Source organism: Xiphophorus maculatus, chromosome 7 (assembly GCF_002775205.1).
Source record: "Xiphophorus maculatus strain JP 163 A chromosome 7, X_maculatus-5.0-male, whole genome shotgun sequence".
Taxonomy (NCBI): domain Eukaryota; kingdom Metazoa; phylum Chordata; class Actinopteri; order Cyprinodontiformes; family Poeciliidae; genus Xiphophorus; species Xiphophorus maculatus.
Window position 1 is genome coordinate 25515286 of NC_036449.1, and position 23756 is coordinate 25539041.

At 37.7% G+C, this 23756-nt stretch overlaps 1 protein-coding gene and 1 pseudogene across 3 annotated transcripts in view; both read left to right on the forward strand.

Moving 5' to 3' along the window:
- The window catches only part of LOC111609283, an 85995-nt pseudogene that overhangs the window by 61461 nt on the left and 778 nt on the right, over positions 1–23756 (forward strand).
- The window catches only part of LOC102232610 (double-stranded RNA-specific editase 1-like), a 129815-nt gene that overhangs the window by 60252 nt on the left and 45807 nt on the right, over positions 1–23756 (forward strand). For 2 of the 3 annotated variants that reach the window (XM_023336484.1, XM_023336483.1), the window contains one exon: positions 20587–20639. The exons of the other annotated variant lie outside the window; for it this stretch is intronic. The gene's annotated coding sequence lies outside the window, so the exon portion shown is untranslated. The remainder of the gene's footprint in view (positions 1–20586; positions 20640–23756) is intronic. 3 annotated transcript variants of the gene reach the window in all.

Genomic DNA, 23756 nt, shown 5'->3' on the forward strand with positions numbered 1-23756 from the left:
AGAAGGTCACCAGGTGACTATACCTCAGCTGCTCATTATGTGAAATATTACAGAAAGTCAAGGCTGATTTCAAGGGTAAATACTTTAAGATTCCATGAATAGAAGGCACACTTATCCAATAAGTTTGTTTGTACTTTGCTTCTAGGCAGCCAGACTTTCATGTAATCTTTTTAAGTGGCCCTAATCAGTATTTGTCCAAGTTTTTTGAAGGTCTTTCAAAGTTTTTATTTTAACTTTGGCTGCATTCACACTCATTTTTAGTGGAGTTAAGCAATATGGGTTTAAACTCTTCTGGTATTTGTTGTGCTATATACTCATAAACCGCTTTATTAGGTGCACACATTCAGTTGCTTTCAGACATAGCTGAGGGTTTTCACACAAAAGCACATTTGAGGTTTACAGAGAATGGTTGGGAAAAGAGAAAATATCCAGTAAGTAGCAATTATGTGGACAGAAATGCCTTGGTGATGTCAAAGCAGAAACGGGCTTGAAACAGTAGCTAAAATAACCATTCGCTACAAACCAAGAAAATCAGAATATCATCTCTGAATGTACAACATGTCGAGCCTTGAGGCAGATCGGCTGCTGCAACAACAGAAGACGACCCCTAATGGCTATACGATCCACAATCCAAAAGAAAAGCTACAGTTCACACAGGCTCACCAAAAAAGGACAATAATAGCTTGGATAAAAGATGCCTGGTCCAACCAGTTCAGGCTTGTTGGACCTTGATTTCAGCTGAAAAATTCAGATGTTGAGATCAGAAATTATGTACATGTTATTGTAAATTATATTATACAAGTTTCTTAAGAGTCTACTTTATCCTGCTGTCCAAGTGAACACTGTGGAATTTGTACTTCACCAGCACCTCCACTTCTTCTGCCATGATGAAAATAAGGTTTGACCTAACCCCATGTCTTTTCAAATCTACAATCATCTCTTTTGTTCACATTCAAGATGACATGATTATTCCCACACCATGACACAAAGCAGTCCAACATATTTCTGTACTCAACTCCTTAACCTCTTGTACCACCAATGACTGAAAATTCATCTGAATATTTCTCTGGATGAGAGGGCTAAGTTGTGCAGAGTAAAAAGGAATGTAAAGAATCCAGCCTGTGGTGCTCCTCAACATCTGACCACCTGGTTAGACAAATACTCCTTCAGTCTCACAAACTGTGGTCTGTTTGTCAGGTAGTCATTGATCCAGATGATTGTTGCGGCCTCCACCTGTGTCTTCTAGAGTTTCTAACAGAGCAAATCAGGTTGAATTCTGTTGGCTGTCATAATGCAGGATGTCAGTGCAACAGGTCTCGACTTACTGAGGAGTGATGGGTAAGCTTTTTTTTGGTACTGGCTGAAGGCTGAAGTGGTGCTGCTCCACACAGAACTTCAAGACCCTGGGGGTGACGCCATTTGGACTTACAGTCTCGTTCTAGTTCAGTTTCTTCAGCTGCCTCTACACCTTACTTCTGTACACAGAATGGGGAGGCAAAGAGGGCACTACTTGACCATTTCTGGAACACCCAATGACTGAAAATTCATCTGAGTATCTCTCTGGATGACAGTACTAGTGTCGTTTTTGGATCTTTTGATTTGGTTGAAGACAAAGACGTAGAAGCCAACAAGTCCATGACCGAGGTAGAAGAAAAGTCAGTAATTATTTGGGGGATATTTTCTTCTTTTTGGAGACCATGTCCATCCCTTTACAACCACAGTGCACCAATCTTCTGATGAATACTTCCAGCAAGATAAGGCTCCATGACATATTAAACTGAGTTCTTGAACATGACATTGAGTTTAATTCAGTCGAACAGCAGTCTGCAACTCCAGTCTTCAAGTACTACGCTCCTGGGGATTTTGGATGCATCTTTGTTCCAACACACCTGATGCAAAAGGCTGAATTACCTCCTTGGCATGTCAGCAAGCTTTGTGAGAGCCTGGTCATTAATCATTCATTTGATTCAGGTGTGTTGGAGGAGGGACACATCCAGTGGTTGCAGGACAGTGGCACAGGTGGAATGGAGTTGTAGACTCTTGCGCGAAGCACTTTTGCATCAATGATTGCTGATGAGATTTTAGCACAAAAACAATACTACTTGTTTAAAATATTCTACGTTATTCTACCTTAACAGAACATTAGTCTTTTTTTTTCTTCTTATAATCCATCATGTTGAAACACTGACTTCTTTTAAATCTCGACTAAAACCCCACCTGTTTAGAATTGTATTTGAAATGTAATCAATTACAAATTCATTGATGGAACTTGACTTAATGTCGTGTTTTGATTGTTGATTCTATGTTGCATTGTGTTTCTGTGTTTGTAATGATGTAAAGCACTTTGAAATGCCTTGCTGCTGAAATGTGCTATACAAATAAAATTTGATTGATTGATTGATGTTTGAAGAACATCAATGTAGTAACGGTGAGCCATCATCAACTTTCATGTTGGCAGTAGGTGGGCTGTTGTGGGCTACGTGGCTTGTTCCAGCCAAAAAAGGCAAAGCAAGTTCATTTGTCTCCAGATGTCCCAGAGGTATTCTGTGTGAAGAAGGATTCTTGGTTGGAAGAGTTTGGCAGGACTTTAGTGCAGGCCTTTAAGTGAGCTGCATGCCACTAAATTGTAACAGATTCAGCTACTTTTTTTTATTGTTTTGACAAATTCCTAATTAAAAACAAAATAAGAACAAACAGATTACTTATTTGCTTGCCACATGACATTCATACAGCGGTTAGATTTTATTTAAACCATGCTACATTTATCATGGTTTAAATAAAACCATAACTCTTTCTTTTCACTCTTTCTTTTCCAATATCTGTTGGCTGTTTTTTTCAAACATGTTTTTCTTTTTTTTCCCACTCTTGTAAACCACGTACTGCCTATTGTGTTGTGATGCGGTTGTATGCCAGTCCATTTGTGACTACTCAGTCGCTGTATAAATAATAGATCTGATGAAACGACAAATGGCGTCCTGTTGAATGTTGCATGCGGATTTTGACAGAAATTTGCAGTTGTGTTTAAGTGCACTTTAAAACAGTCATATGGCATTATGAGCTGATGGTTTGTTTCAACATCTTCATTCAGCTGCGGAGTTGTTCCTAACTTTGCAAGCTCTTTTTCCGTGGGCGGGACTTGTTCTGGTGTTGGGATCTAGCATTTAATAACTTCATCCTGCTTTCTCTTCTCTACTTTTTAGAAATTTCTCCTCTGGGGCAGTGCTGATCAGATTTTATCTGCTTGCCGGATTGAACGGCAGACTTTTAGTGTCTCTCTGGGTGATAGAAGAATAGGTGGAAAGACATTTGAGAATAGTTAGTGGGTATCAAGTGAGCCCTTACTGGTTCTGCTAAATCTGAACTCCACCTGGGTGCTCTCAAAAGCCTCTGGTGAGCACTAATAGGAGCTAAAATAATGGTAGAGAGAAATGGCTCTGGCTGCTCATGACCCCGTTCACATCAGAAAAGCCGCTGCCAGCATTCTGTCTGCCTGTCTCTGAGTTTTTGCCACTGTCCACCTTTTGTTCTTGTTTTGTCTCATTACATCATCTCAATTCAACAACTGCATGTCCTCCAGATTATAAGCACAGTGTGTGTATTGGACTAATGGTATATCATGAAAATGCTTTTGGCCTGAAGGCCTTGATGTTGTAGATTTAATTTTTATAGTCTTTAAGGCTTTGAAGTGCATTAATTTACTACCTTTAATGTTTTCATTGGATAACTGGAAGTTGATTTAAGTGTTTTCCAGGTCTGCATAAATAGGGAAAAGAAAACTTCCTGGGAAAAAATGTTTCTCCGTCGATCCAAGCTGCTTGGGTCGACGATCCATCCTTACATACATACATACATTCATCCTTCCATTCTTTCGTCCTTCTTTCCTTTCTTCAAACTTATATTTACAAGTGGACAACGATTTAAAAATTATAAATTTTAGACTGGCATAGTATGGAAATCTGACATAGAACCCTTAGTGTGATCTGCTCCCTGGTTTGGAACGTTTTAGCTTTGAGCATTTTACCACAACACTTCCAGCTATTTATATTCGATCTGTAGTGCTCACTTTTCATGCAGAATCAGTTACTTAGACCATAAATACACATTCACAGTTAAATTGTTATATCACACATGTCTTTGTGTTTGTGGGAAACAGAAAAAATGTCATTGAAGTCCAGTTAGGTTTAATGACGGGATATTTACCCATAATGCTTTGTAAAGCACTGCTGAGTCTCTCTTGGGGCTCCAAATTACCTCTCACATCTGCTGCTACTCTTCGCCACAAATAAGTCAGCAAAACACACTAACACACACACAGCCCGTCTCATACTGTACGTCCAATAGTGCAAAGAGGGGCTGTTGGAACTGATTAGGCTGTTGTAAGTCATGATGATGCACTTAAACAGAGATGATGGAAGACGTTTCAGTAATTGATTGTTCCGCCATTCAAATTAATGTGACTTGAATGCAAATTAAATTGAAAACAAAACAACTAGGCAAAATAATATGACCACACATCTTAAAATTACAATACTCACTGGTCTTTTGTTTGGCCGCTGAGTTACTGAGTGTTTTGGGCTGTGGTGTAAGGTCGTAATGTCCGGAAATGATTGTACCCTGTTAGCAACACTGGCGCACTACTTCAGGTAACTGTTGGAACGATAACGGAGTGAAGCAATATTTGTGCTTTTGAGACTGTGACTCTATGATGTTGATTTTACAGCCATAGGAGTTGTGCTGAATGGTCAGATTCCTTCGACCATATCAGTTTACCGTAGTGGGTCTGTCTGGATTGTGATTGCATCTCCAAGACAGACTCACAATGCACCATATTGATTGGTCTGGACTTCTCCTGGCTAGCTGAATAGCTCAGACTTCGTTTTTTTTCCCTTAGTGATTTAGCATGTACTCTTTGATGGAATGGAGCAAATAATTAATTTTATCAGGCATTGTGGTCTATTAGTGCAATTAGAAAGATGGATTAGTAGTAAAACAGTTATGAATGGTATGTTTTAAAGCTATCAGTTTAGTGGCGTTGTGTTCTTTGTTGCTGTTTTTTGGTGAATTTCTAACCGCTATTTGCAACTTTGCTTACAACTTCATCAGGTGTTAATATTTTCTTCTGGTGATTATAAATTATTCTTGAAAGCATGTGTAGCTTCAATGTGTAGTGATGTTCATAAACATTGATCTGAGGAGTAATGTAAAAAGCATTTATAAACACTGTCTGATGTTAAGGAGTTGTTGTTACTAAGTATCTGTGATCACTTTCTAACAGCAGTGCTGCATAATAAAACCCACACCTGTAGGTGGTGATAACATCTGCCAAAACCCAGAAACCTGGCTCCACTGTTGTTTTTTTGCAGGAGGTAGTGGGAGGACATGAATAAAGTGAGCAGTTGTTTCATGATATGTAAAAAAAATCTCTGTTCACCATGTCCTACAGTTTTGGTTTTCAGGGAAACTGAGAAAACATCAGAGAAGATGAAGCATTTACTGGAGAAGATGTGATGTGAGGATGTTGGTCGCTTGCTCTGCAGTAACAAATGTCTTTTCTCTTATGTTCTTTGGTTGATAAAATCAGTTACTAAATGGCTCAGCAGTCCAGATCTATCACTGTAACTGCAGGGTAGAGAAACATTTTGTATTACTGAGATTGTGTTGTTACTTTAGGGAGTTCAGTTTGTGTGTGAGCAGGTTTTGATTGGAAACCTGTAGAACTGCTGAGGTGGGTGGCCAAAAGTCCACATTACAACCACTTGAAGTGTTTTTAACTTCAAAAACTTCATTTTTGAAGTGAAAATGAAGGTTATCTTAATCATAGGAAAGCAGCTTGCTATTTTATCTGCCAGTAGTTATAATTTTTTGTCTGATTGGTTTATTGTAGGTTTAAAGAAGAGGTATTAAGTCATCTGTAAAAGATGACCTTTATTTCCAATATAAGAGGCTTGAGTGAAAAAAATTAACTTCCAGAGACAACATTAAGCAGATCAAACGTCTTCTTGAAAACTCTGTTTTTCACATACAATTTCTGTAGGTATGAGACACATCCCAGCTATAGATATATGAAGGAGATTTCAGAATGGTGCCAAAAATACATCTGTAAAACCCAAACTATCAGTGAAAAACAGCCCCAAACATGGTGAAGCAGTTTTTTAAGCTCACAAACCAATTGTCGTTGGCTCCTTTCTCACAAAAATATTTTCAGTCCTTCGCATGTTCCCATATGCACACATTAGCTTCCACCCACAGTGCTTCTCTGCAACCTCCCACACTAAATAAATTTAGATTATTGGCTGAAAAGTAGTGCAAACTTACTTCACACATTTTGCCAAAACAAAAAAAATCTGAAAAGAAAACAGATCTTATTGGCACTCTTTTTTAAGAACTTAAAATAAAAACATGAATGTCAGACTTCTTATATATTTTAGTTTTATTGAATGTGAAACTACACTCCCAGCTTGTGTATTTACATTGGAAAATGTTGAGAAGGATAATTTAATCATCATACGTTTACAGATTCAGTGAGACTAAAAATATAGTAGTAGGAATTAAATAATAGCCCTTTATTTTCGAATAGGTGCATTTTCTTTGAGGTGTTGTAGTACTACACAGAATGCATAGCAAGGGTCTCTAAGTGATTTTTGTTTACAGAAATCAGATTCCACAGCAAATTATACTATGTAAAATAATATGTAGATTTTAAGATAATTACAGTCCTCGTCGTAGCTAAATAAATATAAATCTGGAAGTGCTTTTGGAGTTTTGATTCTTTTAGGCATTAAAAAATTAGCATTTTTGCCTAAGGAACCAATTTGTACCAACCTTGTGGACATTTAATGCCAACTTTGAGAACAAATAGTTTAAGGTAGGGTTTATTTTAACCTGCTTATTTTCCAGTTATAGGATGCCAATAAATGACATCTAGCAGTGATCAACCATTAGTGATCAGCTGATCACTAATGACTTCTTTGGTTTGATTATATGTTTTTGAATACTGTAAGAGTCAACAGATTTAATTGAAAATCCGAATCACAATCAATGATAATAAAACATAAGAAAATAATGTTATCAAAATTTGTGATATTTGTCATTATGGATTAATAAGTAGTTACATTACTAGAGAAATAAAGAAATATGCAACAAAAGACAAGTAAAAGACAAGTAAGAAGAGATAAAATGGCAACATGCATTTGTAGTGAAGGTGCAGTCTGTCAAACAGGCAAATGAAACCTGGCCCAACTTTATTTGTGAGGAACCTTTCTAATGACCATGAATAATTAGAGAAAAAGGTATTAATCATTCTATTTTGGAAAAATAATTTCCTAAGGTATAAGCGTTCCTTGAGCGGACAAGCTCCATTGTCTTTTGAATATTTTAGGTATACTTTATGGAAAAACACTGCAAATAGGCAGATTCTCTTATCAATAATTTGAAGTTACATTCCACAGAAATCTCTACGAATACTGAACCATGAATAGACGAGGGTTGAGTGTATTTCTGCTTTTAATCATAAAACCTGCATTTTTGTAAATGCAATCAGCCTGATTATGAAATTTCAAGGTTTCCTGTCTGGATTTTGTTTTGTTAACCTTTAAAACAAATAATAAAGAAAGAGGTCTTAGCAGCATAGATGTGCATGAGTTGTTTTGATTTGGTTTATCTCTCTCCACTTTGACTCACCAGAGCTCTCTTGGGTACACATGGTCTCTCTCTGTCATCTGCTCCCTCGTTCTCTCAGCCCCAGCTTCTGGTTCACCTTGGATGACCAAAAGGCTAAATGACATTGAAACCCTCCTGAGTCAGCAAGTTGCTAATAAATCATTTGTCCTTTAGATAACTCCACAGATCTACCCCAGTGCAATGCCGTGCAGCTTTGTGGACAAACAATTGTTTCTTTGAGCGTTATAGTAAATGCAGAAAAAATAAACTGAATTGTGCTTTTATTGGAGCATATATGCACCTTTTTAGCTCTGTTTTAACACAAAGAGAAACTTGAACACTGTTCATCAGTTGTATTTTTGATAAAAACCTGCCCATTACCAGAGCAGCACTGGCTGAAATCTGCCAATCTAAAATAGTAACCCTTATGTAACTGTGGCCTCTGCATGGTCAAAGGAAATGTCAAATGCAGTTCTGTAGCCTAATGGCTTTAAATCTTTAACAACCTCACAAATAGAGATCAAATAATGGACTGGATGTTGACTTTGGCAAAGAATAGCTTTCGTACATGCAATGAAAGAATGTTGTAAAAGATTTAGCTCTAAATCTAACTGAACTAATAAATAATTTGGATTACAGAATGTTGTGGTTGTGCTATTTTTTAACAGTGTAGATTTTTATGAATTTTAAACATGATTTTTTTTTTATCTTTTTGAGTGTCTATGGCTAATATGTTATGTATATACTTCTGTGAAGTATAACATATATATTTCACTAAACATGTAGATGGACAGAAGGCAGACTGCCCACAAGTCAGACCAGCTTTGCTCACACGTCACTAAGCGACGAGCCTTGGGCAGCCTTGAACAGATGGCAAACCCAAGAAGATCTTCCACCATCCTACACTGTTCAGACTGACTCAGTGCTTAACGTTTATGAACATTTTAACAGAGATGCATACTTTAAAGAGATTCTCAACCAAATGTTAAGACTTGGTATGAATTCTACCTTCTGGAGAAGACCAGACACATTATCTCATAGGAGAGAGCTTTGAGAGGATGTACCTATTGGAATAACCCTTAACCAATGGTGTAGTTTGTAGATGACAGAGTACTAAATATTTCTAATTGATTTAATATTTCCAGCATTTTGTTTTAGGAGTCTCCCAGTTTAAACTCCTCTTCCGTTTGTATTTTCTGTTAACTGTAAATAACCCCTTGGGGTAATTGGTATTTGTTTGAAACTAGAAATATATTACAACATGCCATAGTTGCGTTAATAAAATCAGCTAACCTTTGTGGAAACAATAATTCAATGAAAGCAGACTTATGTTTTCACACTCCAAGAGAGGATGAGGTAGTAATGATCTCATCAAACCATTTTTAGGTATGTAGACCAGAATTGTTAAAGTATTATGTTACTCACAAACCTGCTGCTGTTTGTGGTTAAATGCCTGCCAAGTTACATTTTTCAGTTTTTAGAATTAAAAATCTGTGAATGTTACAACTTTGTTTTGATTTTAGATCGATTTAGTCCAGTTTCACAGTGTAACCACGGTTACATAACTAAAAGCTGTACCTGTAGAATATGGGTTGTAATCCCATCTGTTCTTCAAGCTTTATCTCATGAGAAACAGTGTAGACTACGTTTGTTATTCAAGTGCAGACACTGCGACAAAATCATCAGTTATAGTTTTATACCTGAAAATAATTACTTTTTATTTTGGTGACAAAAACAAGCAAGATGCTTTGAAGTGACTTTTCTTAGGTTTTACATCGTAACTGCTATCACACAATCTGAGATTAATACTCTATTGCACTAATTTCATGTTTTTTAATTACATTAAGATCAGTGCAGTAATTCATACATCCAGATCGCAGAAGTAATAAATGTGAAACATTGAAGTCTGACAGAAAAGCGAATGCAGAAGAAATCTGTAATGGTCTGAAATGGGCCAGCTTGCTACACACACAGGTCCAAAAGTGTGCTCTTAACCCATGTATTTTTTGGCCAAAGGGAGATCTCAGAAAAGGAAAACCAAAAAGTGGAAGTTAGTAAGCCTAAAAGAGAAAGTATCTCAACGCCAAAGGCATGTCTGTCTATGCCTCATTTCCACTTTATAGGTTCTGACCTGGCAGCATGGCACCAGGAGATCTTTTTATATTTACAGCGGTACTGATGCTGTCCAAAAACTTTTTCTTTCCTGTGTGCTGGTTCCTTACTTACAAAGAGAGTCATACTGGCGTTCAGCTTGACGTCTTCAATGTTTGATTTGGTTTTCTTGTTCTGCTTCAGATAACCAAATCAGAGCTCTCCACTGCTGGAATGAGCATCTCTGAGTGGAAGTCCTGGATCAGCAAAAGGGGGGGCTAAATAGACCTGTCACAGTAAAATCCAAGTTTTTTTTATATCCAGAGAATGGTACTGTCTACTAGATGGTATAAAATCAGTGTCTTATACTTTCATGGAGAGGGGTTTGCAGGTAGCATTTGACATGAATCCAGGAAAACCAGCTACAAATCAGATTTACCATCATTCCACAGCACTTCAGCTTCCAAATCCCAACCCTAGCCTAATAAATTGTTAAAGACTACCTGCTGGCGGATGTTTTTCCCCCTTCAGCTTTATTGCGCCGCTGTGGCTGATTTTGTTTTCTATTTTGCAGTTTAGGACACAACATTTTTATGAAATTTAACAATAAACGGCAAATGAATTGATTGATTGCATTCATGCAGGAACAGGTTTCCCGGGCGAAGGATACATTTTCACAAAAGAGTTTTTCTAGTTACCAGGTGTAAGATGTAACCTACTTTACCGGATTCCCACATCTTTTACTATCATAAGACGCACACATGTGAACACAACATGAGGTGGCCTAGTTTTTCAGTTCCTCTGTGGTAATCCGATCCAGGACCGGTGAATAGAAGGGGTCTGGGAAAGCTTGCTCTGCCATTGTTCAGCTGGAGGAGCGTGGAAGAAAGAGGTTTTGAGAGCATGTGTGAGGCCGGATTGAGTCTTTATGAGCTCTAAACCCTCCTTCCTGACATGTGAGATTGAGCAGTGAAGCAGTAAACTCTGACTCAAAAATCACAAGTATGCCTTCATTTAAATGTATTTGATCCCATGTAGTGTAGTTATAAAATTTCATCCCAAAGAACCTCAGCCAGACTCAGGTAGCTGAGCTGAATTTCAGCTCTGGGAGTTTGCAGTACAGATCTTACCTGGTGGTTCTGGATTTTTCTATCTTTGTGTCTCTATGTAAAGTTGTTTTTTTTTTTTTTTTGGTATAAGCCAGCTGTGATGGCCACCTGCCCACTTTGCCAAGGCTTTGGCAGCTTCCCAGATGGTTGACCCAGATAGTTGATAGAGAAAAGGAACAAACTGTTTCTCAGACTCGCTTTAAAACGTGCACCTGCGAAGGTGCTCCGCATGCAGAGATCCACCTGGGCGGCACACCTGGATGTTTACTGGGTATGAACCCTCAAACGTTCCTGATGTAGCAGTTCTGTTACTGCGTGACTCTTTTCAAAGTTTTACAGCTGCAGACCAACATTTGTGATTAATTGGTTGTTTATAGTAGCAGACTGCAAATATTTTAACCCATGTGTTTCAAAAAGAATTGGAAGTGCATCAAATTACTCATCTTTTAGTATTTGCCAAACATTTGCAAGACACCTTTAGTTTCTGTTCATGATGCATCTCCTAATGACTAAATCTAAGGATGGATGATTAGACTTTGCTTTTGTTGATGAGCAGCATTTTTTCAGTTATACATGGGAGTTAAAAGTCTATTGCCAAATAAATGTTAACAGCAGAGGAGAAAGGCTTACTTTTATCACTAATAAAATTGATTGAAGTCACATCTTTAGTGCAAATGTATAACTGAAGATGCAGAACTGCTGATATGCTGCTACTACTTGGGTTGTGGAGCGTAACAATTTGGGAGGAAATTATAAATAAAATGATTATCCACAAATAACTTGGAGTTATGTTTCACAGAAAAATCTGTGAATTTGTGAAAACTTAAACGCAAGTAGCCTTGTGTCCACTGCAATTTCCAAATTTTCTATATGGGTAAAGATCAGACTTTGTGAAAACCATTCCATGTTTACCTGTTTTAGCTATTCCTGAACCAGATTTTGTGTGTGTTGGTATCATTGAGATGTTGGAACACCAAAGTTTAGACATGTATTTTACATGAGTTGAAGCTGAAGAATTTGAAGGTAGTCGTCGGTCATTCTTTCAACCAACAACTTCTAATTTAGCCCAACTTCCCGAAACATTCTTCCTGCCATTGTGGACAAATGGCTCCATCTTTGTTTTGTCTGACTAGTAAAAGCCTTTTCTCAGAAGGCTTTTGATTTGGCCATGTGGGCAGCTGCAAATTTCAGTGAAGCTTGAAAAGTAGCCCCTTTGCAGCAGCTGCTTCTTTCACTGAGACAGTGAGACATTTTTTCAGTTAGTCTCCAGTTCACGGAAGCTTTGGTGATACCTGGCCTGGGTTGTTCCTGAACATCATTACCAATTTCTTTTCATCTGAAAGAGATAGTTTGAATCTTCCCTAAGACTTGGCAAAGTAGTAAAACATGTTGATACTTTCTACCAGTTGTTGGATGGAGGCTCTTGGAATGTGCATTTGTTTAGACTTGTGTCCAAAAGAATTTCTCAAGTTGTGTACATCTAATGATACGTTTTTTAAGCCTTCACTTCCCATTTCTTAGAGGGTTAGTCAATCCAGTTAGTGCTGTCAAACAAAATCGACAGAGAGAATTTGCAGCTGCAGCTAAACACGACTACTGACCAGTTGTTAATGCTCCATTGCTCTGATAACCCTTAAGATATTTTTGAACCTTTGTTACAGCTGTTAAATTACAAGAATGAATTTATTTCCTGGACAAAAAGTAATGCCTTTTCTTGACAGAGGGTTGTTATTTTGTTATAAACCATTTCATAGTTGGTTGTTTTTGTCTTTAAAAGAGGAAAACGTTATGCAAGATAACTTTTTTTGAGCTCTATATAATTTTATAATGTTATTCCCTCATTGAAATCATACCTGGAGTGTTGCTTTCATTCTTTAAAGGCTTGCGCTCACAAAGTACTGCCTATTTCCATAAAGGTCTTCCTCAGAGCTGCAGTCACCAGACAAGCTTCTGCCTCACAGAGCACCTCTCAACAACTCAGCTTCTTCAGACTAACGGCAGCAGCAATTAGCAAACTCCTCATGGAAATGTGCATCTGCGGTTCCATGCTCCTAAGTCGATGTTCCTAAGAGCAGCTTTAAATGACATAATGGAGGAGCATTGTTGTGATGATGTGCTGATGGCAGAGTGTCGTAAGGAACAGAAGCTTCTTAAAGAGATGAAGACCAATTTTATGGAGTCAGATTGCAAAGTCATATTTCTCTTAAGTTATGCTTGGTAGATACAGCATTTTTATAGCAACTTTAGGTAACATAATTGATTGAGCCATAAAGTTACATTATGTCCCTGAAAAGACAAAGTAAAGCCCCTTTAATTTTTACAGGCTGCAAACATTCACTACTAAAACCAGATGGTTGCTTTAAGTAATGATGCAGTTTGAACAAAAACTTATGATAAAAAGAAATGTGCAGTGATGGCAAAAAAGAAGAGATTTACCTCCAAACTCCCCCCATGTTATTTTTTATCCTCTTGTGTACACTGTTCTCTTGTCCTGAAGTGGTCCAAGAGAAATAAATCAATGCAACTTCAAACCACAAGGGTGTAAGATCAGAAAAACTGAGAATACTACAGCAGTACGTGGGCTGATAACCAAAGAACTCGTAAAATGTTGGAACTGCGTTTTGTTTTCAAACAGGAAGCGGCCACTTTGACTTTCCTCTCTGTGATTGTGGGTGTTTAGCTGCAGTCAGGTGTGTTTCAGTGCAGTAATTATCCTCAATGTCACGCCGCATTGCAATGCAGCAAAGATCTCTTGTGGGGGTGTTTTATTGCCACCGGGTCTGTGTGAAACTGAAATTAAGCTGACTGTTAAAACGTTGTAATTTTAGGCACACTATGTCAGTTGTAGCCTTACACACCAGCTTATCTGTGTTTTTACACTGTTTGTGTTTTTCCTGTAGTTTTAATGCCCCCTCCCCACTTCTGTGAAACACAGGAAATGGAAAGTTGCTCCAGCAACATGGCCACCCAGCAGGCCAGAAAGATAAATTGGCTGAGAAGAGGCTCGTTCGTCACAGCAGAAATTGCTGACGTGTTCATTGCAACATATAACAAATACAACAAAGAGGGAGAGGACAATGCAAGTGAGAGCAAATGTGCTTTTTCAGCATGATGGGACTCTGGCTGGGTACCCCTGTTGTGGATAATGAGCAACTTATGAAGCGGGGTTTTTTTGTGTGTTTTCAAGGGCGGAGAGCGGGCATGGCTCGTCTCCGACATGCTATTCATCATCTCGTCTGTGTGCTCCTAAAACGTCCTTGGATCTCTGCTGAAAGATTGACTGCTTGCTGTCGGTCGTTTTAAATCACTGTCACATAAATGGTGTCAACACCTCCCGGTTCAAACTTATATCTAAACATCTTCATGCCAATGAAGGGTGACATCAGATTCATTAAACCAAGACCCCAGATCTAGGACTGAAACGGTTTATTGCAATGAATTGATTATTTAAATAGTTTGTCAACTAATTTAGAAATTTTACTTGGAGAATGCAGACTCAGAAAAAAGGCCATTTGCTGAAAAAACACAACATATTCAAAGCAGTACTTAAGCAGAATTGTGCAAAAATATTTATACATATCATGTTTAAAAAGGAAAAAAAAACCTTTCTGTACAAATATTTTACCCAAAACTCCTCAAGTGGCAAAGTTTTAGCTTCACCCTGTTCAAATTCACTAAGGGAATGGTATTTTATTGCATGTAAGGGAATAAAATGTTTTCTTTTTTTAAAAGAAAAGATTTTAATTATTTGTTTTATTTATATCTTTAATGTATATCTAGTATAGTTTAAAACAAGCTTAAGAGGTTAAGTGAAAAATCTTTAGAATTTGACCTTTTTTTTAAAAAAAAATCCAATTAATCGCTTAATCGTCAGAATAATCAAATAATCGTTTGTTACAGCACTGTCTTGATCCTCCAGTTCCTAGAAAAGGATAAGGACTTTTTCCTATTCAGTTTGAGTAAATATTGAAACAGAAAATTGTTTATTTCCTGTCCAATTGTTTAAATGATTCATCCATCCGTCCATCCATCAACATCCAGCCTGCTCAAAAGCAGGAACTTGTTCACACCATGTTGGTTTAGTCGCTTTTTCTATGAAAATAAGAGTTTTCTCCTTCCTGCTGCAGCTCTGCAGGATCAGAGTTGAAATGAGGGAACACCATGACAGCTGTGAAAGAAAATCAAAATAGCTCAGCTTTATTAGCAGTCACTGCAGCACCTTGTTTATGCTAGAATAAAACTGGAGAAGCAACAGAGTCCGAAGAGGCGTGATGCATTTTGACATGCTTTCTGTGTTGTGCAGCAACATCATCTGTGACTCAGTTTAAGTCAGTCTTAAATATGTGCAAAAAGCACCTTGAATTTGAAAATAGCTGTGCTGGCTTGCTCTCTGCTGCCCTTTTCTCGCCCTTCCTCTATTACAACTTGTTGGCTTTGCCCTTTTGTCCATCTTGGCAGCAAGGACAAACATAGAGTGGTCTATTGTTCGCCTGTATTGAGCTGACAAGTATATATATGCACATATGTGTGTCTGCCAACACACACACAAAGATTCTTGTCATGTTTCAGCCAAAAATCCCAGTGCCACAGGCAACGACACGGACACAGCCTAATCAGGGAGAGAACTGGAGGTTTGGTTAAAGAGAGAACCACACCCAGTAAGTCAGTAGTAAGAGTTCATGGTTGGGCTCGGAACTGGTGGGAACTCCCATGGGAAGAATTAACTCCTTTCTACTCACAGCCCTTATTATTTAAAATTCAATATGAATTACACTCTTCTTTTGGGGGGAAAAAGCAGTGAGCTTAGCTGATGGTTTGTCCTGAAATCTGCGGTCAGAGGTTTCACTCTGGAGTCTAATTTTAGAGAAATGTACCACCTTCATGGATAGCTTTTCCTTCTCTGCTCACTTGCTGATAAAGAAAGACAGTTTTAGCTTTCAGTGATGCCACATTTAATCTACACTTCTCAATAAATGATGCTTTTTTAAGTAAAATGTGTTCATTTTTCTCCACCCTAATTCTAATCTTATTTTGCTATGTCACCACTAACCTTCACTGCTGGCAAATATGTTGAGGCCATGTGGCTTCTGTGATACTCCACTGAGCCACCAGCTGCTTCGTCACCTGCTTCAGTGAAGCCTCACCAGGAGCTCACAACACACATCCAAATCCTTACTGCTGGTCAGATTCATCATGGATCTAACCAGGTGAAAGGCAATCATCTGTGGGCAAAATTCAAACATATACATATGTAGCAGTTTCAGTTTGATTATGACCTCCGCTCAACTCAAAATAACTCTGACTTCTTGAAAAAAATTAATGTAGTAGGGCTTTCACAATACAAAAATTTCCAAGAAAAATACTCAATATTTTTTGTAATACCACGGAAACTTAAAATAACAGGGTTCTTTTTAGATAAGAGTTAAAAATTTAATTAATTACAATACTGCAAAATTTTACCTTCCTTAATTTCGGCAAAACCATCAACTGGGCACCATTCATCTGTCGTTTAATGAAAATACGTACTGTATATGGCTATGTTCACACAGCAAGCAATTGTGACCCAAATCAGGTTTTTCCACTGCTCAACAACTTTAAAATTGATCCCAATATGGCGACACCAATTATTTCTTTCCATAAACAGTGTCTTACTGTGTTACGCATAAATGTACACGCAGACCCCAAATGTAGACTTTGGGATCAGAAACAGTTCACATAGAAGTTACAGTAGTTAGCATTGTGCATTATAGCATTATAGCGTTAGCTTGTAGCGATAGCACAACTAGCATGCTGCGTCCTTCAGCATTTTGTTTTTTTCTTGTCTGTCTTGTAATCCTGAAAATATGCCATTAATGGAAATTTCATACCTTATGCTTTATGTTTTGAGTTGCCTACTCAAACTTGAACTCCTCTCTAACTAAATCAATCTGAATATGCAACATACTGGTAAATAATATTGACTTTATTTGGCTTAGAAACCATATGGATGCCATTGTTGACAGCAATTGTTCCTCTTGTCTGCATTTTGTAATGTCGGCTTTGTAATTTGCATTTCTATAGCTGACATCTGCAACTTCAAACATTTGTTTTAAAGAGATACATAAAAGCAAGTGCTTTTTGACACTTACAGATCGTTGCTGTTGACTCACTGGCAGGAAGCGCTGCCACAGCAAAGGGAGCTGTAAAACAATAGGAAGCATTACAACACCTAGTCAGGATGGTGATTCAGCTCAAAGTGTGAGGAAAGATGTTCGTTTTCCCAGTTGACTGCATCTAAAAGATGAAGCAAGTGCAAGAAAAGGGATTCATGCACATAGACTGAAAAGGGTTTGGGCTCAGTTTAACTTTTGACCTTTTCCTACCCACACTTCTCCTTTTCCTCCCTTCCTACTTTCATTTTCCAAACCAATTTGCACCCATTTAGTTATCTTTTGCACATCGATTTATTTCTCTTGGAATGTGTCTTTAATGAATGGGGGTGACAAATGATCCGCTGGCTTCAGAATGAAGCTCATTTCTATTGATTGTTGTCCTGATCCATGTTCTGCATGGTTCATGTTACAAAATCTGAGATTATGACCCTACCCGATGAAGTAAAATTAGAGTGAAGAATCTCCTTCTGCTAATGGATAACTTTTACATGAGACATATAACCACCTTTTCTTTCAGTGGACCATCTGTAGATTTTAATAAATTACTTTAAACCACTGGTTGTCAATGTAGATACTAAATAAATTGATGAATAATGGTAGTAAATATCATGTAACAGAGCTTCTTTTTGCATTAAAAAGGCATAAAACTACCAAAAAGTTAAATTAGAAGCACCCCAAAAGTATATGTCGGAGCTTCAGAACAGAAGACTAAACACAATACATATTTCACATGTTCAAATGCAGAAGAAAATAATAGAAGCGGCGTTTGATGTAGAAGGAAAAAGGAGTTGAAGAGATGTAGCAGCCAGGTCTTTTCCAGGCCTGAACCAATTTCTGGATTTCTTTGGAATATGAGATGCTACATCCAATTTTGACCAATTAGTTTTACTTAAAGGAGAAAGAGAGAAAACAATATTCTTTAAGTCATTTAAGTTTTGAAAACAAATGAAAATTGAGGAGTTACACTTTTATCCTCTATTCATCAAAGCACACACCCATATTCTTCATATAATTGTTAATAAACTCATTATAAGTTTATCAAAGTGAAAGTTGATGGTTTAAGGATTTATAGATGCACAATATTGGGAGTTCTTGGTTTTAATTTTTATTATAGGGGCCAGTAAGGGGCCAATAAGCTCAGATTGATGACCAATCTGAACCAATGTGGGAAAATTTGTAGATTCCCATCTCTGGCTGATTGATTCACTGTTAAATAAAAAGCTAGACACTTTTCTGACTTTGTTAATAAAGACAGGCTTGTTGCAGATAAGATAATTTCCCTAAATCAGAGTAAAGAGGCTTGTAAGTTTATTTTAGACTGAAAAAATTTGCTTAATAAAATGTTAAATAATTTAAGCCTGCAGGTCGGCTGACTAAAATCTACATTTGATTATGATCTTGCATTCCAGCACAGTTATAGCTGTTCTTGTTACTGTGCTGCCCTCTGCTGGAGAAATACAAGTAAAACAAAAACATTACCATGGGGTAATGCGTTTCTAGGGACACAAAGTGGACTCAGTCATCCGGCGTCTCTCTGAAAAACAAAAGCAGTTCTGCTGACACACGTCCCACTTTATATCTGAACTGAATGATGTCACAGTAACTGTCAGAGAAAAGGACTTAAAAAGCATGCGTTACCGCAAGGAAAAGTAATTTAGAGTTTGATTAAAACATTTTTTGTCATTGCACCGAAGGTAGGTCAGCGGGAGGGGTCAGTGTTAATGGTGTGTGTGGCCAGTCGTTACTAAACCAGTGGCCTAATTTTTGGCTGAATACCGCAAGCCATGGTTTACAGTCATGCACTCCTCTTATCAGTTGACTGGTTTTTCTTTCATAACACCCCATTTCTAACATGCCCAGCCTCTCAAACGTAATTGCGGTCCAATATGGTATGAAGTTCTTTCTCTTTTTTCTTTGGCCTGTGGTGTGATCTGAGAGGAGGTCTGCAGCTACAAAGGCTCACCCCTTCTGTCTCTCCTAATCTCTCGCACCGTCTCCCTCTCGCCAAACTGTGTGAGTTTTGCTGACTTCCTCACAAGGCAATGAGACTCCACTCTGGTCTGTCTGGATGTTTTTCATCCGCGTTCGTTCTCGGATATTGAGGTGCTGCAGGACACACGCGTATCTGTCGTTTTGCTTTTTCACTTGTTTTCCTTTTGAGATAACTGCTTGAACTAGGAGTTGAAATAAGGCTGCAAAGAAATGTATTTCAGAGGCTCTTCAGAATCTAAAACTTTATTGAAGGTGAGGTTGTTCTTTTCTCCATCTCCACTGGTTCTTCTTTTGCTTGTTGTTTTTTTAAACATCAGCTTGTTTAAATTGCTGCCAGTTTAAAGTATTTTTTTTAGCACTTATTTCCATTGGGTTTTGTATCCTAAACCTGTTTCTGGTACAATACTCTGCTCTTTTTAGAAGATGCTTGAAAATCTTTAAAATTAATTTATCTCTTAGTTGTTCTCATTCACTGGAAAGAAATCCCATGGTTTGAAATATTTGTTTTAGCAGCTTAAAATTTTTATAATATTTTTTTACAACAACATTTTACAAGTTTAGAGTCTTTCTAGATCATCCAGAATCCTGGTCCTCTTGTGAGCTTTTCAATAGGATTTAGATCTAGGAGCTGAGATGACCATAAAAGAAGGTTATTTTTTATTTTATTTTATTATGGTTTGTCATGTTTATTCAACCAGAAATGACTCACTGACATTTAAAATCTCATTTATTTATTAGAATATATTTTAAAGGATTTTCTGGTCATTATTTGCAGCAAATCTGACAGGAAACTATTTATAAAGGAAATAGACCCACAGCATGCCAGATCCCTCCCCATATTTAATAGTTGGGAATTCTCTAACAATGAATCTTTGAATCTGAGTCACTATTCTGTCTGAAGACAAAGCTGGGTCTGCGTAAAGTCTTAAATATTACAACTACAGTTCTTTAAAATTTTTGCTGTGACTGGAAATAGATGCGTTTTGAGCATCTATTTGCTGTCTTGTGAAATCAAGACATCATTCAGTGGCATTTTTCTTGTCTTTCCCATTTTGATGAGCAGAAAGGAGAAGTTAATCTCAATTTCGCATCATATTTATAATCCAGAGACAAGCACAAGTTAATCTGGTCACTTTAAAAACCAGAGTAGATTTATTTAAAAAAAAAAAGAAAAAGTTTTTAGACAACAAGTAAACATTCTCCAACGAAAGATTTGAATCTGAACCCTAAGATGTGATTTTTTTTCACTTATCCCAGTCTATCGTAGTGAATGGCACATATGTGGAATGAAAACAGGCAAAATTTTAAAAAGTAGAGCTCTGCAATATTTTGAGTCACAACAATTTATCTCATTATTAGCAATATTGCAATTCAAAAGGACTGCTTGGATGCAATATTTAGTAGTATATTTGTAGTTCATGGCCATGCATGTAATGTCTGTCTTTGATAGCTGACATGCTAACAAAAAGTGGTGAAGATTGTAAGCGATATCATGATGAGAATATTCATACAATAGTATCTCAGTTACATGTTTTCCTGGCGCCGCTGCAGCCCTAAAACAAATACTTTCTTTGGATCTTTAGAAAGCCAGAAGAACTATCGATCCAGACCAGCTTCAAAGAACCAGGAAAGTCTGGTAGGTTGGAAAAAAACATAAAGAAAGGATTTTGGGTTTAAATACAGTACTGCATGCACCACATACTTCACTTTTCCCACATAATTTTATTAAATTAAAGCATAACAAATACTCTTCTAAAATAAGCCTCTTTCTTTAATCCCTATGCAGACAAAAAGTTAAGGACTACTAATAAGTAGTTTATACAAAGAATAAGTGAAAATGTGCTAAATTAAATTTAGCTGTAGTTACGGTGTTTAAGGTGCCTTAATTGTGGCACCAGTTATATGCTATTTTTTAACACGGGATTCTGATCCCACTGAATTATTAATATACTTAAATTAAAATGTTGATTTTTCATTGTAATTTTTTTTTCATTGTGGGATTATGAAAAAAAATTGAATAAATTCATAAGATATGAATTTATTCAAGATATTTCCACACATCTTCACTAAAGTAGAGAATACTGTTAATTTCTCACTAATCTGCTTTGGGGAAGAAGCTGGAGAATTCAGGATAAATGCATTGAGGGTAAAGTAAGCTTCAATGAAACACTTGTTAAGTCATATTCCATCCTTGGAAATAGATTTTATAATTCATACAAGCATCTTTGAAAACACTTGAAGAAGGGGGGAAAATATTGTTCCCACTTGGGTTATTCTTAGATCTCTGTGCATTTTAGTTGAACATTCAAACTGACCACAGTAGCCTGGATTTCCTCCCTTTAAAACAGTTTAAGAGCTTGTTTTTGTCAAGGATCTTGTTTCAATGTCAAACCACACTAAAAGTCACCAGGAGGTCAGCTGGAGCGTCTTGAATTCATTCTGGGTGACCACAGCTTCTCTCCGCATCTCCTCTGAGTCAGTGCTTCAAATGCCAAGGCCGGGAGCGCTCCGAGCGGGGTTTTCTTTTCACAACTTTTACAATATCACATGCTTCTTTGACTTTATTGTTGCTGGCTCGCAGAATGTGCATGGTCTATAAATTTAAATTCTTAGGGAAATGGTTGTTATGGTCTTGATTTGGGGAAAATAAAGTAGCGCACACTCAGAGCACATGTAAGTCAGCCAAGGCAGTGGTGATGGAAGTTGGCCAGCTGAAGTTATGGTTGGCCTGCACACAGAAGCATGAATGAATTTGCGTCTGGAGTATATTTATGTTCGTCATTTACTTTCTCATACTTATTCTCTGCCCCACAAACATTAACCTGAATCTGCTGGCCTGTACCTTCCTCTCATTCACTTAACCTTTAACCAGCGCTTTAAGTATATTTAATATGAAGCAGCTGAACCTAAAGAAACACTACATCTTTGCTCTCTTGTGTCTCATCAGTATTTTTGGAGAAAGCCTTTCTTAACTCCTCCTGTTCGCCTCATTCCGCTTCTCTGTCTTCATTTCCACGTCTCAGCTGAGCTTTTCTTCATTTCTTTATCTTATGTTCTCACTCGAGGGTTTTTCTCAATATGCTCGCCTCTCTTTCCTTTGTACTTCTCAGGCTTTAATGTCTGTTATTCTCCCCCCTTCTCGTTTTGCATTCCTGCACTATCATCCCTGTCCCGGGGTGCTATATCTAGAAGAAAGACAGTAGGGCTTTGAGGCTTTCTAGTTCTCACATTTGTCTGGAGATTCAGTTAGTTTTAGCTCTTTGGACTTTTTGTACAATTATTCATTGAGAAAAAACAAACCCAAATTAGGAGATATATGTTGTAACATCCCACATGGATGAGCCGGATAAGTGGCGATGGTGGTAGGAGTCTCCCCCGTAACTGGTAGGTTGACGGTTGACAAGGACTTAAAATATTCTGGTGTCTTATTCATGAATGAGGAGGAAATGGAGATTGATAGGCGGCATCTTCAGTGATGTGACCACTGCAGCGGTTGACATTCCTACCCTTGTCTGTGGTCATAACCTCTCAGTAGTGACCAAAAGAACGAGACTGCGGATACAAGTGGATGAAAAGAGTTTCCTCCGCAGGGTGTCTGGGTTATCCTGTAGAGGTCCAGGAGGGACTCAGAGTAGAGCCGCTTCTCCTCTATGTCGAGAGGAACCTGTTGGCTCGAGTGTTAAGGAGGTGTTAAGGCCTCCTTAACACCTCTCTTGAGTTGTTAAGGAGGCATGGGTCCCATCAGGACGAGATCCGGAGGAAAACATGCTGGAAGATCTATATTTCTGGCCTGGAAACGTCTTAGGATTCTCCCAGAGGAGCTGATCCAAATAGCTGGGGAGAGGGAGGTGTGGGGCTTTCTACTCGAGCTACTGTTGTCCCTCCAACCCGACCCCAGATTAAGAGGAAGATCATGGACCATGGAAAATCTCTGGTGCCACACCTAATGGCACAAATGCTGATTATTTGATTCAAACAACTGAATTAGCTACCTGTTTACTTAGCTCTGCTCATGAGCCATTATTTGTTTTTGGTTTGTTGAACCAGGGCAAAATATGAAACATGCAGAACACCGGACCTTGATTGCTAACTTTGGGATCTACTGCTGAAGACAGTATAGGATCCAGACTCCTCTATTTTTGGTCTCTTCTCTTTAGCTCAGCCCTCAGGTTTTCTGAAGGATTTTAGTTTAGGGACTGAGAAGAAAGTTTAATGCTATTATGAAGCATTGCTTTGCTGAGTTAGTTGCATTTCTTCAGTTATTATCCTGCTGAAAGGCTTACATTTTTATTTTACAGGCAGAGGCCACCAGATTTGTATTTTTAAAACATCTCTGTACTTTCAATAAGGTGTCCAGCTTTTCCACCATACTTAAGAAAAGGGAAGGATGCTTTTGCACATAGTTTTTTATAAAATAAATTTCATGTTGAGTGGTTCATTTTTGAAAACTCAATCTTATTCTTTTCTGACCAAAACACACATTACTGGTTTAAGGTCCAGTAGAGTTTAGCAAACTGGTACAACAGAAAGTTACAGTAAGTCATGGAGGAAGGATCAACTCAGAAAAGTAAAAAAAATTAATTCAAGGTTGCTTCAGTTACATTGTCTGTTGTTGTGGTGCTGATAATTATATAATAAAAAAAAAAAAATCTGTATTCGTTCATTTAGCTGCAGATTATTTATAAAGCTCCCGGATTCTGTATGTCTCTTTTCTGGTCCAGCACATCTGTGAAAATGTGATGACAAAGATGTC